General features: G+C 36.7%; 1 protein-coding gene across 2 annotated transcripts in view; it reads right to left on the bottom strand.

The window, feature by feature from the left end:
• kek5 (leucine-rich repeat, immunoglobulin-like domain-containing kekkon 5 protein) overlaps window positions 1-12,930 on the bottom strand; it is a 213,406-nt gene that overhangs the window by 92,672 nt on the left and 107,804 nt on the right. The gene's annotated exons all lie outside the window — the stretch shown is intronic.

Genomic DNA, 12,930 nt, shown 5'->3' on the forward strand with positions numbered 1-12,930 from the left:
GCTTTATGTAAAAAAGACTATCTTTTTTTCTACACCCCCTTTCCCATTTGTTTTCGCTATTATTATCACTGAAAGCGGATTTGGGTAGTTCGGTAACTTTTAGCCAAGAATTTATTATAATCGTATTCCGAACGTCTTAGGACAACGGCTGCAGGGTACCGGTTCCAGAGTTGATTGAAACTTCGAGGAACATTTGCCTCGTCGTGAAACTTTGAAGCCAATCGTCGCAGATAAATCGGATTTTGCAGTTAATGGTTTCCTTAATTACCCAATCCGTCGCCTTATGCCGTCTGTCTAACGTTTCTATAACAAAGAGCAACGAAGTTTCTTACTTGTGTGGTGCAAATATATACTCTATATTACCGCTCTATAATGAGGAAATAGGATTGACAAAATCTGCGCTGCTTTTATTTTTACTTTTTCCTCAAACAATTACAACGATATAATATCGTTCGAATTTTTGTAGGTTTTTGGAACTTTAACTCTCTATAAGTATATCGAAAATAAATACTCGCGTAATTATATGTTCTTAATTATATTTCTTAATATTATTAAAATTCAATTACAACTTTTCTCCTTTGCATAGTCATCGTTGTAGCGTCGGTGCACGATATATTATGAATGAGAAAGGCAGCATTCTGCACTTTTACAATCGTATTCTAAGGGGAATACTTGTCAGTTCTTCCTATATTATTCGTTCATCGTCCAACGTTATACATGCTGGAAAATAGGTTTTGTCGAGAAAAATGGGACTTAAATAGCGAATTCTCCTCGCTTCTCGCTCAAATAACTTTGCACACACGACCATGCAAATTTTAAAATCAGTATCAGAGTGAATACGTGCCAATACCAGAAATGGCGTTTTATAGAGACAAAGAATATCCAGTTGATTTGCAGTGTACTTTGCGTAATTGCAAACGCCATATACTAGTGGCGTGCAGAAATTCACTGTTTTAGAGATAATGGAGCGTTAATTCGATGAACCAACTGACCGAGAGCTGTACCAATTTCATAGACTTCGAAAAAAAAAAGAAACGACAAAAGAGGAGAAAAGAGGATAATTGCGCTGTGATGGGAATTTTCGTCCTCCGGTTGATAATTCGCTTAAATGAAACGAATAAGCGAGAGGGACGTAAATTAATCCGCTTTTCGTGGCAATAATCGTGAGAAATTGCGACGTCACTCATTATAGCGGACATTTGCCCATCGCAAATTTTGTTTAGGTGCTTGAGACAGTTTTGGAAAGAAACGTTGCTTAAAAAGCAACGCCGCGATATATATATATATATATATATATATATATATATATATATATACAAAAAATATGCTGTATTGCGTGCTATATATATATACAGAAAATATGCTGTATTGCGTGCTTTCCTCGTGTTTTCAAATATCGTCCGCTCGCGTGTGCGTTTTCCGTAAGTGACAGACAACAGTGACACGTGTATTCTGAGATTAGTGTTCTCGCGTGCGGCACTCCGTATACGTCAGCCGTAGGAAGAACGTAGTAAGGCCCGTGACACGTGTTCTAGCACGTACATTTCTTTCGGTGACCGCAATAAGGACATGCCGCGTCATAACTCTTGGATGCATAGAAAAGTTGCGATTAGATAAGCACGTTACCGTAGAACCGAGAGTGCCATTGTCAGCGAAAATTAGATCGAGTTTGCGGAAGCACGTTCTGGTCGCCGATCGTATAGTTTAGCTTACACGTAGATGGCGGAAGTTACATAATTATATTCAGAACTCAAATGTCATTATTAGGAATGGAGTTGTAGACAGGAAGGAATCGAAATACTCCGATGTCGCAAGTAGAATAGTTAGCGCGACTGCACGCTGAGAATGGAGATGCATTCTTGGAGATTCAATCATGATTTTTTTAACATAAATTACGGTACAGATATAAATTTACACGCCTTATTAATAAAAAATTACTTTAAATACAAAAAAAAAGAAAAATCGAACGTGCATTATATCAGGTCATATCAAGTCGAAAATAGATATATGAAATTGAACTAGTTAAGTTAACACACACGCGTCGTATAATATGTCAAAATCATCCGGAATAAATCAAAGTAACCCAGATTACGCCAACAGAGTACGCCAGATATAATCACAGTAAGACAAATTATGTCAGAGTAAGCCAGAAAGTGGAAGAGTAAAACACGATTGAGAGATGTGTATAATATATTTTAAGAAGAATCTATATGCATCAAAATCTACATATTATAAAATTGAATAGAAAAAAATTATACCAAAATTATATAAATAATTTCGTTTAAAAAGGTAAAAAAACAGAGTAACTGGAAAAATGGGGCGTCATTGCGCGTACGAGTCTCTATCCTCGTATATTACTGCATTTATTTCCTTTTGTTGCAACGCAACTGTACCGTACATGCGAGATAAGTGTGTACGCGAAGCTATATAATATTTTAAGCTTCTACTTTCTAAGCCATGGTAAGTTTCTTGTACAGAGTTTCGAACCTTCCGAGAATACCATTTCGAGAAAAGTGCCTATTTTTATGTGGCAATGCGCGAATTCGCCCTCTTATGAGAATGTCGCGACGTTAATAACAGTCGTCGACGGTGTCGGAATTGTAATGAGGAGAGTCCTGCGCGGATGAGATCGAAAATCGCAAATGCATTTGGAAAAAAAGAAAAGAAAAAAGAATCTCAACTATCTATTAAGTATGTCGATGGCGTGAACCCGCAGATTCAATTTCGTGTGTCGATCGCTCGTCGGGGCACAAAACGTTCGTTCGATACGCCTCGTACGAACGGTTTGCACAGAGCATAGTAGTCCGTATCTCGACGACGAAACTACCGGGATTGCAAAGCGATATTTATTATCCCGTGCCTCTATCGCGCCGGAATTGCCGCGGTGCATGTACGCGCCGCCACGGCAAATCGATGTCTTTCATTACTCCGTTACGGCGCGCGACGTCTTTGAAAAGATTTGGCCGAGTTTCCAGATCGTATCTATCGGCCGCCCTACTATTGCCGGTCTATATTTTGCAACGTGCAGATAGACATCTTAATTAACGGTTACACGAGAGCCTCGTGACCTTCTCTATTAAGGCCGAATTAAGGTTCCAAGCAACGAATTTCCGGTATAAATTCAGAAAACATCTTCACTTTTATAAACTCAACAATTTCTTCAAATGAATTTTCAAGCTTATTAATTATTTATAAATAACGCTTAATTATTTATAAAAAACAAGCTTATTAATTAATTATTAATGCTAAATGCGTATTTAAAATGTACGAAAAATTTTGCCAAAGGAATTTTGTAGCTGATAATGTTATTAATAATGTTAAATAGGTATTAAAAATGTGAATAAAAGTGTTGTAAGTTTGAAATGTAAAAATAATTAGCAAGCACATTCCTATCCAATTAATTACACGTTATTTACGTTACTTATTCAAATAATTATACGTACTAATATTTAATAATAAAATGTAAAGCAATGTGTCAAATTAATATTTATGAAAAGCAAAGAATTCGTGTCAAGAAATTAATAATTTTTCATCATCTATTTTGAATCGTCTGATCCGATTCAACGTCTCGCGATATGTCGAATAATCGATTATCCGGAATATCATTAACTTGCAGAATTTCGCCAGGATCCCGCGATTATCTAGAATCCCGTATGACAGCGAGCGTTTTAGATACGTAATCATGAATAAATAATCACACATCTTCGTGCATCGAAAAAGCTCGGTTGAAATGATTTAATCCTAACAATGGTCCGTTGTATCGCGTGGCACGGCATTCATGACCGCAATGCCACTTAATGACAGTGTCGTTATACTGCTTGGCTTTATTACGGTTACCCACTCGCCCGTTGTTCCGACCCATTGAATTTTCATGAACATGTTAGGAATATAATATAATGCGCTATTAAAGTTCCTACGGTTTAATTATATATAGAAATGTGAAACACGGGAGCACACTGTTGTATCATTAAAAATTTCGTCATAGCCGAACGCATTTACAGTCTTGTCTTGACATACCAGCTTAGTTCAGCTAACGTAATACATATATATATAGGAAGCTATATACGTGGAACATTCGATAAGCTGGATTGTATTAAATAATCGATTAGTTTGAATACGATTTAGTTTACAAAGTCATATATAGTTTCCAAGATCATACGGTGTTACCTCTCATCATTACGTGTCTGTCTCTCTGTACGCGTGAATTTGCTTAACGCTCGAATAATCAGAGGTTGAAATAATTGAGCTGTAGCCCTGTTACCAATGTAAACGCGCTCGCGCGTGCGCGCAAAGAGATGAGAAGCCAGATCAGTATCTCGCTATAACGGAAGTCACTTAAACGCAATTATATCACGGGTTAGCGCATCGGGAAGCGTACAAATGATTTGATTTCAATCGTCCGCTGAATATTGGAGTACAATGAGAATTGCGAAAGGGTTATGCTAAAAGACAAAGAAGACACCCCGTTCCCGGATGTATGTGAACGCGTTTCTCTCTATGTTTATATATATATATATATATATATATATATATATATATATATATATCGTGGAATTGACGTAACGATTTATATGTGCTCTTTGCATTCAGCTTATTTTACAAGGGATTTACTCTTCATTCTCCCGATTCCGTTCTTCGATAGATATCATTAAAACGGAAATGGAAGGAAACGAGAGAAATAAAGAGAAACCGACGACGCGATATTACATCTCTGACACTTATCTTCGGCTTCGACATTATTATTGCACGAAAGTAACCTCCCGATGAAAGCCTTACGCCATCAATTTATCTCGGTTATACGCGTCGATATTAGAATACATAGCCGTTTTTAAGAGCAAACGCGTGTCGCGTGGCGTAATGCAAGGTCTTCGACTCGTAACATGGCCGAGAGAATCCGAGAAAGAAAATAACGCAATATCCAATCCTTTCCCCTTTATACGCTTCACCGCCCGCGCAGCAAGAAACTGACTGAAGCGAGCTCGTGCAGTTACTTGGTTCGTTTCCTACGTTACTCTATCTACTTTCTGAGAAGCCCGAATTCGCTTCCACGTCGAGCTTCAGCAGGCAATTCTTGACTCTCTACTATCTTCCGTTGCAAAATACTTAATCAAAAGGAAAGCAGAGGTCGAACTTTGAGGCAAACAGAACGTGAATTCGTCACCAAAGGCAGCAATTGAGGAAGCACGTCGCTATTAATGGGAACGAAAGTGTATTAGAATGTATGTATATATAGGTCTGTGCGTCGCTTCTTGTTTCTTCTCGAATGCAACGCGCGTAATAAATATTAGTGCATCCCTCTAGTGTAGATACTTATAAGGATCTATCCTGGTATAAGTCCTCGCATCATCGCTGTCTTCAACACTCGATAACACTCTTCCGAGATAAATATGAGACTGCTACTTTGTATGCCCTCCCTATGCGAACATGTTTCCTCCCGACACGAGATCAGGACTTACCCCGTCGTTAGAGAAGAACGTGAGTCTTTTGTGACAGGAGAAGAGCGATCGTTACGAAGAGAATGTTACGCTGATGCTTGAACGCCAATTAATGGTACGTCGCGAGGACTTTCACGAGTTCGTCGTTTCTGCCGATGAAACGACGCTTAAAGAGTTACGACTGCGAGGCGTGTTCGCGATGTGTAAAAGCGAGTCTTAGAAATGTGAATAGTTTCACAAACGAAAGAAATGCTCTTCTATCAACTTTAGCCTTTACATTTGAACGTTTAATTCGCTCGACGTACGAATCAACTAATTATGCTACTAATTTATTATTTTCAGAAACGACTCTATCCTCTCTCTTCTTCTCTTTAATATTTACCGAGTATTTTAAATTTGCATTTCTTTTTATCTCGATTTTTAGAATAGCATTATCATCAAGGCGCATCGAATGTCATTAATAATACAATGCGATATCACTGCGTTGCTAAGAAAAGGCATAACTATCAATCCTAAATAATAGAAAGACAGTTACATGTGAAACGTGCTAGATTCTCTTCTAAAGTCCAGGTGCATTCCCCAGATACCATTTTACATCTTGCTCCGCAGGCTTGTATTAAACATTTACTCTGCAGAGTACGTGTTGGACCTTCGCACGGACCGTCTTGTGTGCATAGGTTCTCACCCGTATATTTCCCTCCCGCGTTCTGTCACTCCTTCCCTCTGCCACTTTCTCTTCCTTATTCGCTATTTGAATAACGAAATAAATTCAAATGTTACATGCCTTCAAACACACAAATTACCTATATAACCTTGAGGTTTATAAATTCGAAATTCTCATGGTACCGTAAAATAAAGTTAAATTGTACTAGTAAGAAGAATTTTGTGTAATCGATGTTGTAATAAATTTAATAATATATTAGTATTAAGTAATATATTATATTATATATATACATTAATGGATTTGTATAATTTATAAATTTCTACATCATCTTTTCAATATATTATAATATATTGAAAACGTGATGTAAAAATTGATAAATTATACAAATCCATTAACGTATATTTTTTTATTTTATCAATCAAGAAATACGAATTCAATTCAATATTCAATCGAGTTTACGAAGATTCGCGAAAAGATCGCATCCGCGAATAGATGTAGAATTACATTTCGGGATCGTCATCTCGCGAAAGTGCAAAAGTGTGAAGCGAACGTGAAATTTCTCTCGACCAGAGAGGAGTCGCCGACAATTTTATCTTAGATTACGCGACTGCGGACACGAAGCTGCTACGTATTGTACGCCTACGTAGTAACTTCCTAAACTCGTGAATTAGAAATACCGGTAGAGCTCGAGCGTACGACAAACCTGCAAAGATATTTCGTGCAGTTTCCTTACGTTCTCTAACGCTATATTCTCCGAGGCCAATTGCGAGCAAGATTGCCACTGCAAAAAGTTCGTTGCATCCCTATTCTTGTACACGTCGTGGAAAATTAAATGAGACGAGTGAGAGAGCATTTTTCTGCACAAAATAAAGAAATTTTATGTGAAACGAAATATAGGTTAATTCCAAAAGCTCCGATAATGAGAAATATAATTAATTGAGAACTAAATTACCGACCAGAATAGCTCCGCAATTAATTCAAATAATTATTTAATTAGTCTAGTAATGACTCAGCACAAAATTCTTTAAGAATGTGAATTGCTAATGTAAAAAGGATAAAAAATTGTAAGGAAAGATATGCTATGAACATCGTAGTGTTCCTTGAAAGTAAGAGTAATAAAAGGTATGGTGATATATCGTATAAAATAAAATTGCACCATTTTTGGAAACAATTTCCAAGTGATTGCGTTTGTTTCAGTAATATTGCACAAGGGGGTTGTTTCGCGGGAAAACGGTAGTCGTTATTCAACACAAAACATTTTTCCACTATTGGAATTTGCGCAATGTAATGTTCTTCTTCATACAAATAGCAAGAAACCACAGAGATCAGCAACTATCATCATATATTGTCAAGAGATCAATTCCTTGGATTAACAAATTAAGCAGCTCATTTCTCAAAGGTATAATTTGATTTTACGTTGCAATTTCAAACTTTGTTTGAACATAATTATAAAGAAAAATATCTCGATATTTCTGTTACTTTTTTATGCAATAAATCGAGAAATACGGAGTATTAAATTAAAGTAAAATTTTAAGCGACGATAAATAATTTAAATTATTTTTTTGCGAAATTTAACATCAAAATTTTTGTGCAGAAATAATTATTTCTTTTTGATTAATCCATGGGACACTTCAAAAATTCTTCTCAGAATCACTCTGATATAAAGTAATGTGAGCCAATATCGGAATTGACTTCGTATCTTTGGCGATGCAGAGGCCTCGATGTAATTTATATTTCTGTACTTTCCACAGAAACGGATATTTTACTCAAAGTTTTTCCGCGACGGGACCTTTCCTTCTGTACATTTCTTTGGCATGTACATAAAACTTTCGTTCGACTTCACGACCTGGGTGCATCAATATTTTTACATTTATCAGAGATCCTCAACCTTAGTTCGCCAACTACAGCCTCGCCGACAACTTCTCTTAGTCTTTAGCAATCGCACTTATTTAGTCATACAAACGTGCTGTTATAAATATTTGAGCAAAGTTTTTCACGACATATTAATGTCTTGTAATGATAATGATGATAATTATATCACTTCCTTTCGCTTTTTGTTACGCGAAGGAAGGCGCATTGTGATGATTTTATTTAATTTATTATTTATCAGATTAGCGTAAATACTGTATCAAGCAAAGTTAAATATTTTCAAGCGCCAATATACACAGCGCCTCGTACAAAATTTAACTTACGTTAATAGTATATGTGTCTTGTGTACTTGTAAAATAATATTTGATTTCACATTGTACACACTAAACGAATAAAAAAATCCAAGAATTAATTCCGCTCATTTCGCATTCTAGAAATGCGAGAGAGAAAAAACTAATCCTCTTGCCAGAAACTCTTTCTTGCATTACAAAACACATGAAAACGATTATTATTAAAGTATCCGTGCTTTTGACACATTATATTTTTTTATAATTTTTTTACATCTTACCATTTTTCGTCAGATATATATATATATATATATATTTAAAACCAGAGAAGACGCAATGGAAGAAAAATATCTGATTTGCTCAGAAACGCAGAGATGCATCTGGCGTTAAGCCAAGCCGTTTTTCTCTCATGATAGGTGGTTGATGCGTAATTCTTGTTGTTCGCGCGAGAAGAGAAGGAACAAAACATGATTCAGAAAAGAAAAATGGTAGCAATGAGAGAGAAAAGATAGAATTATTGATGTTATCGCCTTTGGTGAGGAGATTAAATTTGTTACGAGATACTAACACATCATATATCTCACAATTTTCTTCATCATTTATATAACAAATAGTTATGCATTTGGAGAGAATTAAAAGGATTGAGCAAATTTTTAAATCGTCATGTGATAAATTATGTAATTCGCATAATTTACGAAGGAAATGTACAAACTCGTGTAAATTAAGGCAATTCTAAAGAAGAAGAAATTATTCTCGGAGAAAATTGTGTCTCGGTATGCCTCTGCATTTTCTTGCACGAAACGCTGATATTGTTAGTGGATATTCAAATTTTACGCTCTTCGCTTCAACGATTTCAACCTTTAGTAAGACGCCTTTACTAGTTGAGAAAGCTAAATTGGAATGAGATGAAGAGAGCGGATAGAAGGATGCACAAACGAATGAAAATGGAGGAAATACGTCCGAAATGTCCCTTTTGTGGCGTGCGGGCGGTAGATTATAGAGAGCAGTCTAAATAAAAGAAGCTGATTATCCCTTAGCTACGAGATATTTCGAAGGTCGATGAACTTTCGACGAATATTTGAAATCGCAGCGGCCTGGCGCGGCCTTTGAGCGACAGAGAAATTGCCGCGTAAGTATTTCTCAAAGGGGTAGTATCTAAAGCGCACCCCTAAAGTTTGCAGCTCGCTTACGATCGAAGACTCGGATTCATATTCCACGCGAGCTTGGTACTCGATCAAGTAGTTAAACTTGACTGGAACTCGGCGCCGAAACGCGCACAATAAATGATCAGAACTCACTTGTGCGCATCAATAGCAATCAATGATCGTTCATCGCACGGATGAATGATGAGATGCTGCGACGAGAAATTGTGTTTAAGCCTTTTATCAAGAATTCATTTAAATAATTTATGTATCATTATCCATACTACGGAATCGCATTAAAATTTATCAATCTATGTTATACATTGCTTGTGAGAGCATTTTATTTTTTCTTGCGAAATATTTATATGAACTCGATATTCCAATTTTCATCCACTTTATCGACTTTTATGAAAAATGATCGTAACTTTAAGAAATCTTATTTTTTAAGACTGTGTTTAGATCAAGTACATTCACCAGATCCGTGAAACCGTGAGTATATACGATACTTAGCAATTTAGTGGCAATAATGTAGGTAGCAATTTCGCAGCAATGTCGGTTCTTGATTTTATTACACGACCGGTTATCGTCTTGTGTCGGTATCCTATTTCGCCTACTATTTCCTCCTGGAATCGAAAGTTCGTCCATGAATTACCGTAATTACTGTCAGCCATTATCAATCGCAATTTGATCTATCGTTTACACGCGCGACGTTATAATGTGAAAAGTTTCGCGGTGACTTCAAAAAGAGATGGTTGTGTGCATGGTGCTACTTTAATGTCGATGCAATAACGTACCGGTTTTACGTCCACACGCTACATACGACGCTGATGACAGAATGCGTATATGCGTTGGAAGAACATATACTTATATACATATATATGTATAAAGGTTTCGAAAGAAGCATAATCCTCTAAATTACTAATATTAAGTTACTAATGACGTTGTACATGGACGTACAGCAACGAGAGCGACTCGGTTTTCTTTAATATGCAGGTCGCGCAATGGAATACATCGGCACCGAGTTGAGATGCAAGCTTCGCGAGATGCGAATTATTAACTACAGCATTCGGTAGTGTATCATGTTAAAAGAACGCTTTATCATGGATAACGTTGATCCTACAGCTTCTCATTATCTCACGATAAACATTTTGTAATTGAGGCGTAACGATAGCAATAGAGGTCTCTCTCTTCCTCTCCTCCTGTTCTCTTTCTCTCTGATACACATTATAAATAAAAAATAAAATTATAAAAATTATTTATGTGTATGTGTGTATATATATATATATATATATATATATATATATATGTAGAACAAACCTCATATCGATCGTTTCATTTATGTATAAAGTGTCAGAATCACGTTGCCTGTGATTTAAATGACCATTCACCGCCACATTTCCATATATTATGTATGTTTTCGTGAAATAATACGATCGTAGAGCGTTACAGAGCGATTTTATTCCGCAAAATTTTCCTCGGGACAGACTGCGAATATACGTTTCTCCGTCTCCGAAATTCAGCATCGTGAGTAGTATACACGTTTCCGTAAATTTGAACTGACGCGTGCAATGCGCTACATGTCCGTATATATACATACGTGCTTCATACCTGAGCCACAAGAGACGCAAGGCGCCGTCTGTCTGTGCATTTTCACGAGAACGCTAACCATTTTGCATAAATCTTTCGATGTAAATTGCACGTTATCTGCTAAACATTATTTGGCTATTCATACCAGCTCGCGGATGCTAATATTAGACGAAGACAGACGTAGAAAGTTTCGCAACTATTCGCACGAGTTAAATTATTTTTCGTCTTTCTCTCGTCCTCCTTTCCTCTTTCTCTCTTTTTTCTATAGAAAATTTTCCAGAATATATAGAAGAAATATTTTAGAAGAGGTAAATTTCTTCATTTTTTCCCTGATCTTTTACTCCAGTATTTAATTTGCTTAATTTTTTTTTGATATTCCAAGAACGCTCTTAATTTCTTGATTAAAAACATTAGGCTTAACAGATCCTTACATATGCGACAATTTATCGACTTTCTCGACACGATCCTTCCCGATCAATATATTATAATTCGCATAATAGTATTATAGAAGCGAATGACTAAATTTCGCACAATGCAGTTACGTGTCGTACCTATGGATTTTCAGTCTAGACAAAGGAGAACGCGGTTCGCGGACCACAGTAATGCGGACGACCCCGGAAGATCCGCGTGCGCGATCCACAAGCCACTCTTCGTGAGCACAAAAGAAAGTCGGAAGACCACGAAAGGAGAAGGAGGGAGAGAAGGAAAGAGAAACAGGTGAACGGCCCGTCGTGCTTTATCGCGCGCCCGCGAGCTGTTCTACCTCTGTTTCCCCGATAACGATAAAATGCCCTGTTTCGCGATGTATTCAGCCGGTCCGATGATCCATCATTCGGCCGTTCGAGCATGCGTCGCAACATGCGATCTCCGCGCTTTATGCAATGGTGTGCATCGCACGGCCCAGAGAGGCTGAATCGAGTGGAAGCCTCCTCTCGCTGCCGGGTTTTGCTGATGTTGCTTGGCTTTGGCTATGCCACCGGTAACTGACCATCGTCGTTCGTCGGCCTGATACGAGCAACGTCTCCTCTCTCGGCTCGAATACAACGCATAGAAACGTGGTCGGGTTACGTATAGCTGGCCGAGCCGGCTCGTTTATCACCACTTCCCGTGATGAAGCTGTTGGGTTAGCCGGGCCCCTCTGCATAAGCAAACCACCCGCCTTATCTCGAATCGTATAACGTCTTGTTAAACTTCTTCCATCCTCCGCGAGACCGCGTAGATATATTTCGCAAGAAAATCACTCGGTCAGTGAAAAGAAAATTGATTGCGGCTGCTGGTTAAAGTTCTGTGCGTTAATTTCAAATGATTTTAAACTATCGCTCGAACGAAACATTCGTAACTAAAAAATAATTTCGAGAGATAAGCAGTAAGAATTTCGAGAGCGAAATTGTTACGAGTATTAAGGGAATGCTGACTATGTCTGTTTTATTGACAAATATTATTTTTATATTTAACTTTTTATTGACTGTACAGAATAAAACATTCTTTATTAGAATTAAAGTATTCATAATAACAAGTCTGGGTTATGTGGGCTACTATATGTGTATTATAAAAAGAAACTGAGAAAATTAAATTACAGAAAATTAAATTAAATTTTTTACTGTTTAGGTTAGATTGAGTTAATGCAAAAGACTGATAAAAAACTGTAATTATTTAACTTTTTTGTTTTTTATATAGTAACCCAGATGTGTTATTATAAATGCTTTAATTCTACTAAAGAATTTTTCATTCTGTATGCTCAATAAATAATTAAATAAAAATAATATTTATCGATAAAACAGACACAGTCAGCATCCTCTTAAGAAATATTTATCCATAACTGAATTGAATTCGACTTAATTATTCGATTTAGAGTTTCCATTTTTAAATAAGAATTCCTCCAATTATAAAATATCTTACTACAAAATATTGTTTTTAGATATTTTATTATTCGAGACGTATATTGC

Source organism: Nylanderia fulva, unplaced genomic scaffold (assembly GCF_048542155.1).
Source record: "Nylanderia fulva isolate GAGA-0341 unplaced genomic scaffold, ASM4854215v1 Scaffold7, whole genome shotgun sequence".
Classification (NCBI taxonomy): Eukaryota; Metazoa; Arthropoda; class Insecta; order Hymenoptera; family Formicidae; genus Nylanderia; species Nylanderia fulva.